Source organism: Vidua chalybeata, chromosome 8, assembly GCF_026979565.1.
Source record: "Vidua chalybeata isolate OUT-0048 chromosome 8, bVidCha1 merged haplotype, whole genome shotgun sequence".
In the NCBI taxonomy this organism is placed as follows: domain Eukaryota; kingdom Metazoa; phylum Chordata; class Aves; order Passeriformes; family Viduidae; genus Vidua; species Vidua chalybeata.
The window spans coordinates 36389936-36405947 of NC_071537.1; the positions used below are offsets into that span (position 1 = coordinate 36389936).

Sequence of the window (16012 nt, forward strand, 5' to 3'; positions counted from 1 at the left end):
TGGGGTGGTTCATACATTTGGTAAAATCTGGGAAGAAAGGGACTTATCAATTCACAGGGAAAGGGGTTGATACATGGGGAATTAATTCGGAAAGTGCTCCAGGCCTTGAGAGGTCCGGAAAGAATAGCTATTGTTCATGTAAAAGGACATCAAGTGGGGATGGGAAACTCAGTACAGGGAAATAACTTAGCCGACCAGGAGGCGAAAAAGGCAGCTCTAATGAGTTTAAAACCATATAAGGGGGGGGTCGCACAAAGGGAAAATTGCTCCACTTGTGGAGCTGACTTAGAGGAAGAACCATGTTGGGCTTGTTGGGATGCATACGGAATTGATTCGATACAGTGCGCCTGTGATAACCCCCAAAAGGAACATTGATGGTGCCACGGACTCATTAATCATGAGTGTGCCTGTGAAGACCCCCAAGAGAAACATTGCCGGTTCCATGGACCCATTAACCATGTGTTAGCCTTCACGGTACAGGAAAAACAAAAACTAAACCAAATGGGGGTGAAGGAAAAAGAGGGAGGCAAGTGGATACTACCGGACAGGCGGGAGGTACTCCCAAAAAGAATGGCAATGAGGCTCCTGCAAGCAATCCATGAGAAAACCCACTGGGAACTCAAGCCCTGGTTGACCAATTTGCAATTAAATATATGTGTATAGGGGTCTATAATCTTGCAAAACAGGTAACCCAACAATGTTTAACCTGTCAAAGAATAAATAAACAACAATTAAGAGAAATACCAATGGGCAGAAGGGAACTGGTACAACGACCCTTTTCACATATACAAATAGATTTTACAGAATTACCAAAAGTGGGGAGGTATAAATATTTATTGGTACTGGTAGACCACTTAACCCATTACGTGGAAGCTTATCCTACGGCCCGAGCTACTTCGAACACTGTGGTAAAAGTATTATTAGAGCAAATTATCCCCCGGTATGGATTAATTGAGTGTTTAGACTCAGACCGGGGACCCCATTTCACCTCTAAAATTGCAAAAGATGTCCTGACAGATTTGGGAACTCAATGGAAATATCACACCCCATAGCATCCACAGAGCTCGGGAGGGAGGAAAGGATGAATGGAGAAGAAAAACAAAAAAACAAAAAAAAAAAAAAAAAAAAAAAAAAAAAAAAAAAAAAAAAAAAAAAAAAAAAAACAAAAAAAAAAAAAAACACACACCAAAAAAAAACCCCCAAAAAAACCTCACAAAGTTAATGCTGGAAACAAAAATGTCATGGGTTAAGTGTCTACCTCTTGCCTTATTGAACATTCGAACTCAACCCCAAACTAATGTGGGAATCTCTCCATTTGAAATGTTATTTAGAATGCCCAAAGATCACCCCTGCCTAAAAGATTCTCATATTAAATTTTACATCACCCAAATTATGAGCAGAGGGCAAGAATTGAGGAAGAAAGAAGTGTTGGCACAGAGACCACCAATCCATAAGATAAAACCAGGAGATCAAGTATCACAGAAACGGCAGTCAAGACGGCCGAAAAGGGGTGGACTCACGCCAGCCGAGTGAAAGGCCCGGTTGCCACAAATAACCAGTGAAGAGTGACTAGCCAGCCTGGGAACTTGAAAGTGACTCTTAAGAAAAACTAATGAACTCTGTGGACATCATCCAAATCAACCATAAGGGGAAGCAAAGGGATACAATTACAAACTAGCTAAAGACTATATAGTGATTTGTAACAAGGAAGGTTGTGGAGATTGTTATCCTTTTGTGTGCTTTATATGTAAAATTTGCCAAGAACGGTGGTGGGTCCATTGCCAGAGGGGAAGACCACCAATTGGGGTTTGTACTGAGTGCTATAAAACTCAGCGAAAACTAACTGAAACTGTGCTAAGGATAGGAGAATTGGAAAATTGGTGGGTCAGTTTTGGATCTGAGTGGTGGGAAATATTTACCAAGGGAGTATACCCTGAGTATTTTTGTTTTCATACTAACGAGCCCACTCCATTTGCTGCTCAGGTAATAAAAGGGTGTTGTCGAAAGGAACTGAAGGGGATTCCTTGCAACCCACTTCTGGTCAAAGATAAGAACTGGGAACAGTACAAGGCTAGGCAGGAGCGGAAAAGGGGACGCTCAGGCGAGTACTGCTGCTGCCGAGAAGATGGTTTACCTCGCGGCTCGAAGCACCCGAGTCGGCGAGCGAGGCAGAGAGGAAAAGGCCAAGCCCCCTCTAAGTGGAACAATGCTGAAATGCTCCAACTATTGCCAGCCGAGTACTAGGATCCCTCAAAGGACCAGTCTAAGTGCCTCCGAAACACCAAGGGAGCAGCAAGCCAAAAAGGGGAAAACAGGATATTACAAAACAAAATCAAGGCTAGGACTCCACCCTTATTGGCGAATTATTAGTTTTCTATTGCTCTGTCCTAGTGGTGTTTCTAGTCAGGACAATGCTAAACACTTTACTTCTAGCCTACGAAACAGCAAAGCGATTTGATGAACGAAATGGTAAAAGAGAAAATGGGGGATTGTGATAAACTGTGGTAACTTGTTTGTTCATCAAAGGAATTGGAATATTAAAGGAGGAAAAATAAAATTAAAGTATGAGGGACTAGCTTGCTTGTTAGGAGATAGGGGAAGCATCTGTGAAGTTGGGAAACAGCAACTCGTGGGTTTTACTAAAAAAAGGACAATAAAGAAGCAACTGCTACAAACCGCAAGGCTATAGGCATATTGCAAGGCTATAGACATATTGCAAAACGCAAGACCGCAAGTATGATTAATCACCATTTAGGGAGCTTTTCTTAGCTTCTCTTGCAGACACAGGCTAAGGATGTTGGGGGATGGCCGGAGCTGATTATGAAATCAGCGACCACCAGGCAACAGCCACCGGACTAGACAACGTAGGAGTGCTCCGGGTACGCCCATCATTGTCCGGAACCGATTGTGAAACCAACGATCACCTGCCTCGACACAACGCAGACACGATGCAGAGGGATGCTCAAGCTACGCCCACCGCTATGGCAAGAGACGCGAATGAAGAAACCTCCAAGAAACTATAAAAGAGACTGAATAAGGGGGGTGGGGTGTGGGGCACTGCAGTGTGGGACACTGCAGGAGGGGCGGTTAGGAGACCCCTACCCACCCAGCGCTGTTTTGCTTGCTACTGCTTGCTGTAATTAATAAAATTCTAATTGACCTTCAAAAGGCTGAATCAAATTATTCGCCTCAATTTATCACAGGGAGAAGGCTAAAGGGAGGGGAAATATAACATTAACCAGTGGGGAAAAGGGAAAGGAGTGTTCTTGGTGGAAGAACTAAAGGGAAAACGTGGAACAGAGAAGATTCTAGGCTAAGGGGCAGACTTGAACAATAACTGACAAGACAGGGGGAGGGTACAATTCTCCTACAAAAGGGGGTGGAGAATTCATACAACTGCTGTTTCCCATGGCAACCCTAGACTGCCTTCCCCAACCCCTCCTCCTACACCAGTGACAGCTTTTCACACTGAAGGGCAGTGCTACTGTATAACAAACACTTAACTCTTAGCCCAGCCGGGCTCGCTGGCTACTTTTGCAAGCTTTTTACCAACTAGCGATGCTTGTAAGCGGTGCTTGTAACTCCTAGCTTGTACCACGCTGCCACTAGCTGCGCTATCAGCTAGCGGCGTTCAAAGCAGCTCCTCAAACCGCGGCTTGTGCCCGCGCGCCCGCTGCGCTATCAGCTGGGCTGCGCCTAAAGCACCTTTGCAAGCCCCGACTTAAGCCCCGCGCCGCGCTCCCCTCGCTCGCCAGGGACAGCCCGTGCCACGCATGCGCCCCACCCGCTCTATCAGGTAGAGTGGCTGCTAGCCGCCCCGAGCATGCGCACTACCCGCACTAGCAGGTAGTGTGGCTGAGCTGCCCTGCGCATGCGCACTACCCGCACTAGCAGGTAGTGTGGGCTGAGAGCTGCCCTGCGCATGCGCTCTCTAGCACTGCCGCGCCGCGTCTCTCTATCTTAGCAACGCCGCACCGCGCATCACTGTTCCACTCACACATACACACACACGCACAAGCACGCACGTCCGGACGTAACAGACACACTACACTGCAATCGGGACACACACCACACACTGAAATCGCGATTTCGCCCTCCCCGAGCCGCGCTATCAGCTGGGGAGGTCCTCCCGCCGCCGGCCTCTCCCCCGATGGCGGTCTGCTTGCAAGCCCCTAGGCAAACCTGCGCGCAAAAACATCTTTTTGCGACTTATCAGTGCCAACCTTAAGAAAATAAATTAATACACACCGCTTTCATCCGCTAGTCGACGGGCCGTGGTATGCTCCCCGCAGTGTACAGCCGAGGCGCAGAGTCCCTCCGGGAAAAGCCCCGTGGCGCCTGAGGGTGTCTGCTCCCAACCGGACCTGCGGGTGAGCAGAGCAGTCCCTTCGTGGTCGCCAACTGAAACGATACGCGGAATAAATCAATAGATTCCATAACCTGGGTTAGTTATGAAGTGGGTATGTACGTCAGCGCCCGGGACAAGTGAGATAGCTCTCCAAAACTTGTGCCCCGAGCCTCAGTCTGACCCACACTTTTATTAAAGATGTTCCATATGCAATACACTGCACGACTTTTTCATGCGTATTCAACCCCTGGCCCCGCCTGTCCTCGCTTCCCATGCTAAGTAAGTCCACGCCCTTCTGGGCATGCGTGGTTTGCTGTGGTGGTCGTACGGGGGGTCTCTTGGTGGTCCTGAGGCTGAAGATTATGGTCTTCCTCATGATTGAACTTTTGAACTTTTCCTCTCTGCGCGTGCGCTTTTGGACCTTTGGTGCTTATCTGAGTACGTCTGTCAGTCTTGATAGGCTTAGAGACAGAGGAGCTTCTTTATCTGGGTTCTTTGCTTCTTCTGGTATTGTTCTTTATGCAAAAAGCTTCAGAAATTTGCATTTTCCCTTGCCCTTTGTATTAGGCAGAGGTTTCTTAAGTAAAAGGTTGAAAATTCAACAGATAACTCTACAAGCTAAATTAGAAATGCTTAATTCATTTTGTTAACCTAACTCTAAAAATCTCTGTTTCACCTCGAGAGCTGTCACAGAGCAGAAGGGCAGCTGAGATGCTGAAAAGCAGCAAAGCAGAACAGCCTGCCTCAGCTTCAGCAGTGTGCAATTGACTGAAGGCAAAACACGAAGCAGCAGAGCAGCGGGCTTCTGTGCGCACTGAAGGCAATTGCAAGAATCCAGCAGCTGCTCCTTGCCAAGCACAGTCAGCTGCCTAGGTTCTTGCTTCTTGACCAACTCACAGTTGCCCTTCTTTTCAGCAGCTGCCACCGTGTTCTCTGCATCTCGGAGCCTCTGGGGAGCAACAAGAATTTCCAAGGTGGTGTAAGAGCCCGTCTGAAGCCCCTCATTTTCCGTTCTGCCTTCCAATTGCCACGAGAAAGAATCCCTTCCTCCACTGCAGTTCCGGCTTAGAACAGGACACAGTGCAGGTGCAACCACTGAACCGTCATGCTAGCTGTTCCGAACAAGGCCTGGCAAGAACTTGGCAAGGACTTGGCAAGAACTTGGCAAAGACCTGACGTGGACCCAGCACGGGACAGCCTGATGCGCGGCCTGCTTCTAATCTCCGTTCTTAAGCCAAATGAACTTTTGGGGTGTCTCCCGGGGTCCTTCATTGAAGACCCCTCATCTGCCTCGTTACCACTGTGACAAACAAAGAATGAGAACCCTCCTCCCAAGGACTGAGACTGAGACCCCTGCTACAGGGAGGAGGGGAAATTGGTGGTCTGACCACTAATGACATGACCTGCTTCCCTTCAGTGATTCAAATGGACTCATTCTTCATTGTATTCGTCTTGCTTTTGTGGTTTCTGTGGACTCAGCTGTTCCCGCGTGGCGATTACAATGGACTTTTGTTGTTACACTTGCTCCCCCCTCTTTCCTCTGTGGACTATAACTGGAGCCCCGAGTCGACCAGAACTTCGGAGACTCCCCCGACACGACAGACGGAACCCCATCGTCCGGACCACTGAGGATCTCGCCTGTGTTGGTAGCTATTCCCATACCCCTCTTCTCTCTCTCTCTCTCTCCTTTTATCTCCTTTCCGATCCCCACTATCGCATTTACTGTTTTGGCCCCTAATAAAGGTGCATTTGTTGTGATTAACTGATAGTCCCTTGTTGTTTGCCTTTTTGCACTTTTGGGATCGGTGAAAAGAACCATCACGACACCCCGCAAGAAGCGGATCGTGACATTAAAATTGGCGTCACGGACAGGATTTCTGTCTAGACAGAAGGGTTGCAGCTGAAAAGGCACCCACACTGTCTTTGGAAATTCACAAAGGATCCACTAGTGCAAAAGGCGGGACACTTGTTTCGTTGTTGTTGTGTATCTGGTCTGGGAAGGAAGGGACAACTTGAAGCAACTAAGCAGAGCCTCCCAGGCAGATGATTGTCCTTTCACCCAGCCAGGGAAGCGAAGGGCGACACAGCGAGGGCTGTGTAGTTTTGTGGAACTTAAGTTTGTAGCTCCCTGTCGTGGTTTTGGTCCCTTCACAAAATGAGTGACAATCTTAGCCTTGAAATTAAAGCTGAATTTTATGCACTACTAGCCAAACACAATGCCAGACCTTCTACGGAAGGAGAAAAATGGGCACAGAGTAATTGGTTGAACTTAGAAAATGTTATTGATAGAGTGTGTTCATTACAACATGAAACAAAATTCAAACTGGGCAAAAATAAAACTATCTTATGCTCAGTTTTGGGAGCTTGTCTTATGGCAGCTATAGAAAATGGCTTCGAGCGAAGAAGTGAGGAACATGCTCTAATAGACTCCCTTCAAAATCTAGTTGAAATTTTGCAAAAACAGTTCTATGAAGCAAAAGATGTGATCTATGCATTGCGAGCTGCCTTAACAGAGGAACATGTTAACAAATCACATCATGCTGATTCCTCTACAGAGCCTGAGGAGAAGGAAACTCCTCACATGAAACAAATCTATCCTCATCAAGAACTTGAAGCAGCAAGTAATTGTGGGGAACATTGCTGCCATCACTTGAGACCCTTGATTAAAACTATCTCAGTGTATAGCTATCTCAGTGATGATGATCTCCAACCTCACATCACAACCAAACACATACCATCACAACTAAACACTGCCACTGAGCTAGCTAAGCTTAAAAGGGAATATGGACACCCTCCACATGAATCAGAAACAGAATATGTTTTCCGGGTGTCCCTCACTGGTGGTGATCAAATTCAATTAACTGAACAGGAAGCCAGTGGGTACTGGGGACATGGTGTCTTCTTAACAACAGGAGAGAAAGGTGACACATGGTCCCTGACACAGCGTGCAGCTTTTTGGGCCGGGGGAACAAGCCCCTTGGAAAGGGGAGATCCCATAGCTATAATTAGTACCCCCGACCAACTCTTGGAAAATGTGCATAAAGCTGCTTGCCTGCAAATGACTCACAAAAAGAAATTAATTCCTGGCTTTGAATCCCTGATGCAATTACCTGTGAAGCCCGAGATAACGACCCCTTGAATTTGTGGGCTTCCAGAATCACTCAAACCTACAGCAATTCTCCTTCCAAAAACGATAGCAGCTGTATCTCCTGTAGAAAGACCAGATAGATTTCCTAGTAAGCAGAAGGACCCATTTGTTCCCCTTTATGACTTGTTGAGGAAAGGGGTGAAATGGGATTGGAGTCTTTCTCAGGAGTCAGCATTGCAATTGCTGATTTTTGAAGCAACAGCTCATCAAGCACTTGCAGACCCCTATCCATCCTACAGATCCTTTCCAGGTGGAATGGGGATTTGCCTCCTCAGGGCTGTCAGTACACATATGGCAGCGGGGTGCTGAGGGTCTGACAAGACCTGTTGGTTTTTACTCCCGTGGTTCCAAAGATGCTGAGAAAAGATACACTACCTGGGAAAAAGGATTGTTGATGGTTATCTTAGCTTTCCTAGAAGTAGAAAAAATTGCACGAAAACAACCAGTTGTATTGAGAGGCCCCTTCAAGGTTATTAAGACAGCCACTAGTGGGACTCCCCCTCCTGACGGGGTGGCCCAGAGGGCCTTAGTGAGAAAGTGGTATGCTCAGGTTGAACATTACTGTAACTTCTTCTCAATGACAGAAGGATCTGTAAAAACTTTACCAATCCAAGAAACTGAGAGCTTGGACAAACCTGCCTCTGTAATCAAAGTAACCCCTCCTTTCTGCCCCAAACAATCAGCAAACTCTTGGTTTACTGATGCTTCTGCTAAAGGGAAAGGAAAAGTATGGAAATATAGGGCAGAAGCCCTCCACTTTTCCTCTGGTGAGCAAATGATTACAGAGGGAGAAGGTAGTGCACACATTGGGGAGCTGATAGCTGTCTGGCGTGTTTTTCAACGAGAAGCACAGAATTCCTCTTTGGTCTGCATCTACACTGACTCCTATGCTCTCTACCAAATGATCCTAATAATCCAGCTCATGACCCTGGCCAACCTGTTCTGGTGGACCTCTCTTACTATAGGACTAGTAGCACTTGTGCTAAAACCCCCTCTGAATAAATATGCATGGGAAGCCTCTGGTGCTCTAGGGAAAGAGCATTGGACAAATACATGCTGAATAATTCCATCATTCTAACTTTTCTGCCTCTCGGTGGCAGAATTCTGTTGTGTTTACTTTTTCAGAAGAACTCCAAGGGACATGAAGACCACCTAATCCATGATCAAACTGGTAATACTTTTCTGCATCCTACCACAACCCCATGGCCAGAAACCAGCTGAGTGACTGTGGTCTGAACTAATTGTGGTAGCATGCAGAAAAAGTGAAAGGATCTCTTTAAGCACAAAAAGGTCTGCACGCACCCAAGCGTACAGGATTGTTGGCACAATTTTACACTAACACAGACTGCAGAAGTGGTTTGTTTATGGGGAAAAAACACCAAAGGGCTTTCTTTTAAGTTTATAATAAATGCTGTAGCTCAATCTACTACGGTTTATACCACCACCACTACCACCACTCGAGCCCAGCCACCAGTTATGCTTACCCCGAAAATTTTTGAAGTTGGACCATATATAATCAAGAAAACTGGGCAACAACAGATATTATTTGATCCGGCATGGTCTCTTAAACAAGTCAAATTCCTGATGCAAAACAATGTCTCAGAAATACAACCAGCTTGTTCACCCTTTTTGCAAACCTCTTTTCAGGCTTGGACAGCCTGGCTGCGACAGTGGAACCCTCCTAAAAAGCGGGTGCCAAGAGACATTAACTGGTGTTGTGGGAACAGAATTGGGAATCAGTTCAGAGGTATTAATGAATAAATTGGCTTCTACGACTAGAGATTTGACCAAAATACAGCAACCACTGCAGTCGTCCTTATCGGCCTTGGGAATACATCAGTGCTTGCTATCAAACATTCTACCAAATTGGGAAAAGATAAATGTGAAGGATAAAAAATTGATCATTGATGCACTTAATGCCACACAAAGCAATGTTTCCTTAGCTCTTAGCTGTATCCAGGCTCAATTATGAATGCAGTCAGTTGCTGCCTCAATTATAAGAGAAGGTGAAGAAGGCACTTTTCCTACTGAGATTAGGAAAATAGTCTGGGACAGTGCCACTGACTTTGAAAGAGATTTCCAATCCTGGTGGAATTTAGTGAATTTTACCTATGACCCTAACACAAACACAGCCACAGCATTTTGTGCTGACCATAAGTAATGCCTCAGTGCATTTGATATTCCCTAGCATCGCATTAGCATTAAATCATGATGGACCCACTTTCTATCCTTCTGAACATAGAGAATGGGCCCGTCAAATTGATGACAAATGGCAAACTGTCAATTTAGAGTCCTGTACTATCCGAGAACAACTAGGGTTTATCTGCGAAGGTAACGCAATTATAGCTCAAGATATCTGTTTAGACACAGAACAAAATAGCTGTCATTTTGATATTCATCCTAACGAGACTTCTGAAACAGTCCTTGTATCTACAGGCAATGGGCGTGCCTGCTTCAGAACCGCTTGTGATACTGTGTTTATAGAAAGTACAGTAGTAGATACTAAAAATCATTCAAATTATTGTGCTTGCAACTTTACTAAAATTGCAGGATGTGATTTTTCTTTTGTAGCTCCAGTTACCTTACATGAACTTTTAGAACCCAATCTCATGTTGATTCACAAGCTACTGCCTACTCCCATTGGGATGAACCTTACTTTGGTAAAGCAACTATTACTTCATCAAGATCTAATAGAGATCCTAGGAAAAATCAAGGAGAATGGACAGAAAACTCTGGTAACTGTTCATCATGATGTGCAAGAAATACATCGTGTTGTAGAAAGGGTGGAAAGTGATGCCGAGCACAAGTGGTGGGATAACCTTTTCGGGTGGTCACCCACCGCCACCGGTATCCTGAACAAATTGTGCCATCCCGTTGTTGTTCTTCTGATTTTAGTTATGATTGGTTTTGTTTTATCAGTAATCTTGCTTATTGTAAATTGGAGAATGATGAAACGATGAACAAAATTAACATCTATAATTAATGCACAGCACTTGGCCGACATCCTTTACACTATAGATGTTCCCAGGACTGTAGACACAAGAAGATTATAGGGTTGGTAGATATGTTTTACATCATTTTGTTTTATGATTTCCTTTAATCACTGTTTTAATTATTTTTGTTTCTTGATTATAAAATTATACTGAGTAATATCGATGATACTAAGTTTATTACTTTACTGCTTAATATTGATTATACTGGTTTATTATTTGATCAATTTATTGTTTAATTGATTAATATTGATTATTATTTAAACAAACTATTGCTGATTTAATTCTTGTCTTAGTTTTCCTGTTTTCTCTTTCCTTTCCTTTTTCTCTTCCCTTTTCCCTGGAATGTGCTGCCAACACTTGATGAGTCCTGAAGACTCCACGACGACACCATGGAACCCTGCTGATGAAGATCGTTCGAGGGCAATCGTCAGTCACGGGGTGGTGTAAGAGCCCGTCTGAAGCCCCTCATTTTCCATTCTGCCTTCCGATTGCCACGAGAAAGAATCCCTTCCTCCACTGCAGTTCCGGCTTAGAACAGGACACAGTGCAGGTGCAACCACTGAACCGTCATGCTAGCTGTTCCGAACAAGGCCTGGCAAGAACTTGGCAAGGACTTGGCAAGGACTTGGCAAAGACCTGACGTGGACCCAGCACAGGACAGCCTGATGCGCGGCCTGCTTCTAATCTCCGTTCTTAAGCCAAATGAACTTTTGGGGTGTCTCCCGGGGTCCTTCATTGAAGACCCCTCATCTGCCTCGTTACCACTGTGACAAACAAAGAATGAGAACCCTCCTCCCAAGGACTGAGACTGAGACCCCTGCTACAGGGAGGAGGGGAAATTGGTGGTCTGACCACTAATGACATGACCTGCTTCCCTTCAGTGATTCAAATGGACTCATTCTTCATTGTATTCGTCTTGCTTTGGTGGTTTCTGTGGACTCAGCTGTTCCCGCGTGGCGATTACAATGGACTTTCGTTGTTACACTTGCTCCCCCCTCTTTCCTCTGTGGACTATAACTGGAGCCCCGAGTCGACCAGAACTTCGGAGACTCCCCCGACACGACAGACGGATCCCCATCGTCCGGACCACTGAGGATCTCGCCTGTGTTGGTAGCTATTCCCATACCCCTCTTCTCTCTCTCTCTCTCCTTTTATCTCCTTTCCGATCCCCACTATCGCATTTACTGGTTTGGCCCCTAATAAAGGTGCATTTGTTGTGATTAACTGATAGTCCCTTGTTGTTTGCCTTTTTGCACTTTTGGGATCGGTGAAAAGAACCATCACGACACCCTGCAAAAAGCGGATCGTGACAGGTGGGATGCATGAAAAATAAAATCAAAACTCAGGAAGTTTGTCCTGGAACACCTCCCACTGGCATGCCAAGATTGAATTCAAGAGGCAGGAGAGCGGCAGCCACCGTCCTGCAGCTGTCTGCGAGCTTCGCACACAAGCCGGCTTCTTCGCGGCTTCGTTCTTCGCCTCTTGCAAGCTACCGTGATCTCCGGCTGCCGGAGGACAAGAAGCGGCTACTTCGCGCACAGATCACTGGAGCGGCAGCGGTGCGCTCCGAAGAGCCGCTTCTGCCGAAAGACGCCGGCAAGCGGCACTTGCTTTCGGCCAGCTCCGGAGCTGCGTATTCTGCCTCTCTAGTCGCCTACGTCTTAGCCAAAAGCTTTTCCGCTCCAGTTCTCAAGGAGAAAGTGTACCAGCACTGCTGACTTAGCCCGACCTTGCCAGGAAATAAGATTTGCTGCACATTCCAAGGACACTGCACTTTCCTGGGCAAGCTGCAACCTGCTGGCAGATGGCCGTGCTCTCTGCCCACTCCTGCCCAGTTCTTGGTACTAGCGGGCACGTTGACGCCTGGCGAAGGCAAGAAGCCTCGAGAGCTGTCACAGAGCAGAAGGGCAGCTGAGATGCTGAAAAGCAGCAAAGCTGAACAACCTGCCTCAGCTTCAGCAGTGTGTAATTGACTGAAGGCGAAAAACCAAGCAGCAGAGCAGCGGGCTTCTGTGCGCACTGAAGGCAATTGCAAGAATCCAGCAGCTGCTCCTTGCCAAGCACAGGCAGCTGCCTAGGTTCTTGCTTCTTGACCAACTCACAGTTGCCCTTCTTTTCAGCAGCTGCCACCGTGTTCTCTGCATCTCGGAGCCTCTGGGGAGCAACAAGAATTTCCAAGGTGGGATGCATGACGACTAGGTCAAAACCCAGGAAAGTTGTCCTGGAACACCTCCCATTGGCATGCCAAGAGTGAATTCAAGAGGCAGGAGAGCAGCAGCCACCGTCCCGCAGCTGTCTGCGAGCTTCGCACACAAGCCGGCTTCTTCGCGGCTTCGTTCTTCGCCTCTTGCAAGCTACCGCGATCTCCGGCTGCCGGAGGACAAGAAGCGGCTACTTCGCGCACAGATCACTGGAGCGGCAGCGGTGCGCTCCGAAGCGCCGCCTCTGCCGAAAGACGCCGGCAAGCGGCACTTGCTTTCGGCCAGCTCCGGAGCTGCGTATTCTGCCTCTCTAGTCGCCTACATCTTAGCCAAAAGCTTCTCCGCTCCAGTTCTCAAGGAGAAAGTGTACCAGCACTGCTGACTTAGCCCGACCTTGCCAGGAAATAAGATTTGCTGCACATTCCAAGGACACTGCACTTTCCTGGGCAAGCTGCAACCTGCTGGCAGATGGCCGTGCTCTCTGCCCACACCTGCCCAGTTCTTGGTACTAGCGGGCACGTTGCAGCCTGGCGAAGGCAAGAAACCTGGAGAGCTGTCACAGAGCAGAAGGGCAGCTGAGATGCTGAAAAGCAGCAAAGCTGAACAGCCTGCCTCAGCTTCAGCAGTGTGTAATTGACTGAAGGCGAAAAACCAAGCAGCAGAGCAGCGGGCTTCTGTGCGCACTGAAGGCAATTGCAAGAATCCAGCAGCTGCTCCTTGCCAAGCACAGGCAGCTGCCTAGGTTCTTGCTTCTTGACCAACTCACAGTTGCCCTTCTTTTCAGCAGCTGCCACCGTATTCTCTGCATCTCGGAGCCTCTGGGGAGCAACAAGAATTTCCAAGGTGGGATGCATGACGACTAGGTCAAAACCCAGGAAAGTTGTCCTGGAACACCTCCCATTGGCATGCCAAGAGTGAATTCAAGAGGCAGGAGAGCAGCAGCCACCGTCCCGCAGCTGTCTGCGAGCTTCGCACACAAGCCGGCTTCTTCGCGGCTTCGTTCTTCGCCTCTTTCAAGCTACCGCGATCTCCGGCTGCCGGAGGACAAGAAGCGGCTACTTCGCGCACAGATCACTGGAGCGGCAGCGGTGCGCTCCGAAGCGCCGCTTCTGCCGAAAGACGCCGGCAAGCGGCACTTGCTTTCGGCCAGCTCCGGAGCTGCCTATTCTGCCTCTCTAGTCGCCTACATCTTAGCGAAAAGCTTCTCCGCTTCAGTTCTCAAGGAGAAAGTGTACCAGCACTGCTGACTTAGCCCGACCTTGCCAGGAAATAAGATTTGCTGCACATTCCAAGGACACTGCACTTTCCTGGGCAAGCTGCAACCTGCTGGCAGATGGCCGTGCTCTCTGCCCACTCCTGCCCAGTTCTTGGTACTAGCGGGCACGTTGCAGCCTGGCGAAGGCAAGAAACCTGGAGAGCTGTCACAGAGCAGAAGGGCAGCTGAGATGCTGAAAAGCAGCAAAGCTGAACAGCCTGCCTCAGCTTCAGCAGTGTGTAATTGACTGAAGGCGAAAAACCAAGCAGCAGAGCAGCGGGCTTCTGTGCGCACTGAAGGCAATTGCAAGAATCCAGCAGCTGCTCCTTGCCAAGCACAGTCAGCTGCCTAGGTTCTTGCTTCTTGACCAACTCACAGTTGCCCTTCTTTTCAGCAGCTGCCACCGTGTTCTCTGCATCTCGGAGCCTCTGGGGAGCAACAAGAATTTCCAAGGTGGGATGCATGACGACTAGGTCAAAACCCAGAAAAGTTGTCCTGGAACACCTTCCATTGGCATGCCAAGTGTGAATTCAAGAGGCAGGAGAGCAGCAGCCACCGTCCCGCAGCTGTCTGCGAGCTTCGCACACAAGCCGGCTTCTTCGCGGCTTCGTTCTTCGCCTCTTGCAAGCTACCGCGATCTCCGGCTGCTGGAGGCCAAGAAGCGGCTACTTCGCGCACAGATCACTGGAGCGGCAGCGGTGCGCTCCGAAGCGCCGCTTCTGCCGAAAGACGCCGGCAAGAGGCACTTGCTTTCGGCCAGCTCCGGAGCTGCGTATTCTGCCTCTCTAGTCGCCTACATCTTAGCGAAAAGCATTTCCGCTTCAGTTCTCAAGGAGAAAGTGTACCAGCACTGCTGACTTAGCCCGACCTTGCCAGGAAATAAGATTTGCTGCACATTCCAAGGACACTGCACTTTCCTGGGCAAGCTGCAACCTGCTGGCAGATGGCCGTGCTCTCTGCCCACTCCTGCCCAGTTCTTGGTACTAGCGGGCACGTTGCAGCCTGGCGAAGGCAAGAAACCTGGAGAGCTGTCACAGAGCAGAAGGGCAGCTGAGATGCTGAAAAGCAGCAAAGCTGAACAGCCTGCCTCAGCTTCAGCAGTGTGTAATTGACTGAAGGCGAAAAACCAAGCAGCAGAGCAGCGGGCTTCTGTGCGCACTGAAGGCAATTGCAAGAATCCAGCAGCTGCTCCTTGCCAAGCACAGGCAGCTGCCTAGGTTCTTGCTTCTTGACCAACTCACAGTTGCCCTTCTTTTCAGCAGCTGCCACCGTGTTCTCTGCATCTCGGAGCCTCTGGGGAGCAACAAGAATTTCCAAGGTGGGATGCATGACGACTAGGTCAAAACCCAGGAAAGTTGTCCTGGAACACCTCCCATTGGCATGCCAAGAGTGAATTCAAGAGGCAGGAGAGCAGCAGCCACCGTCCCGCAGCTGTCTGCGAGCTTCGCACACAAGCCGGCTTCTTCGCGGCTTCGTTCTTCGCCTCTTGCAAGCTACCGCGATCTCCGGCTGCCGGAGGACAAGAAGCGGCTACTTCGCGCACAGATCACTGGAGCGGCAGCGGTGCGCTCCGAAGCGCCGCTTCTGCCGAAAGACGCCGGCAAGCGGCACTTGCTTTCGGCCAGCTCCGGAGCTGCGTATTCTGCCTCTCTAGTCGCCTACATCTTAGCGAAAAGCTTCTCCGCTCCAGTTCTCAAGGAGAAAGTGTACCAGCACTGCTGACTTAGCCCGACCTTGCCAGGAAATAAGATTTGCTGCACATTCCAAGGACACTGCACTTTCCTGGGCAAGCTGCAACCTGCTGGCAGATGGCCGTGCTCTCTGCCCACTCCTGCCCAGTTCTTGGTACTAGCGGGCACGTTGCAGCCTGGCGAAGGCAAGAAACCTGGAGAGCTGTCACAGAGCAGAAGGGCAGCTGAGATGCTGAAAAGCAGCAAAGCTGAACAGCCTGCCTCAGCTTCAGCAGTGTGTAATTGACTGAAGGCGAAAAACCAAGCAGCAGAGCAGCGGGCTTCTGTGCGCACTGAAGGCAATTGCAAGAATCCAGCAGCTGCTCCTTGCCAAGCA

At 48.5% G+C, this 16012-nt stretch overlaps 2 long non-coding RNA genes across 4 annotated transcripts; both read left to right on the forward strand.

The window, feature by feature from the left end:
* The first annotated feature begins 620 nt into the window (after positions 1-620).
* On the forward strand, positions 621-6110 carry LOC128791857 (uncharacterized). Of its 3 annotated transcripts, none has more exons than XR_008432190.1 (4): positions 621-3846; positions 3895-4627; positions 5031-5155; positions 5267-6110. It is a non-coding gene; the product is annotated as an uncharacterized LOC128791857 (long non-coding RNA). The 3 variants fall into 3 exon arrangements; XR_008432189.1 differs by having other exon boundaries at positions 3895-4460; positions 4547-5155; XR_008432188.1 differs by having other exon boundaries at positions 3895-5155.
* A 3527-nt stretch (positions 6111-9637) lies between these two features.
* LOC128791563 (uncharacterized) lies at positions 9638-11713 on the forward strand. Its single transcript, XR_008432074.1, has 2 exons — positions 9638-10231; positions 10855-11713. It is a non-coding gene; the product is annotated as an uncharacterized LOC128791563 (long non-coding RNA).
* Positions 11714-16012: the final 4299 nt, after the last annotated feature.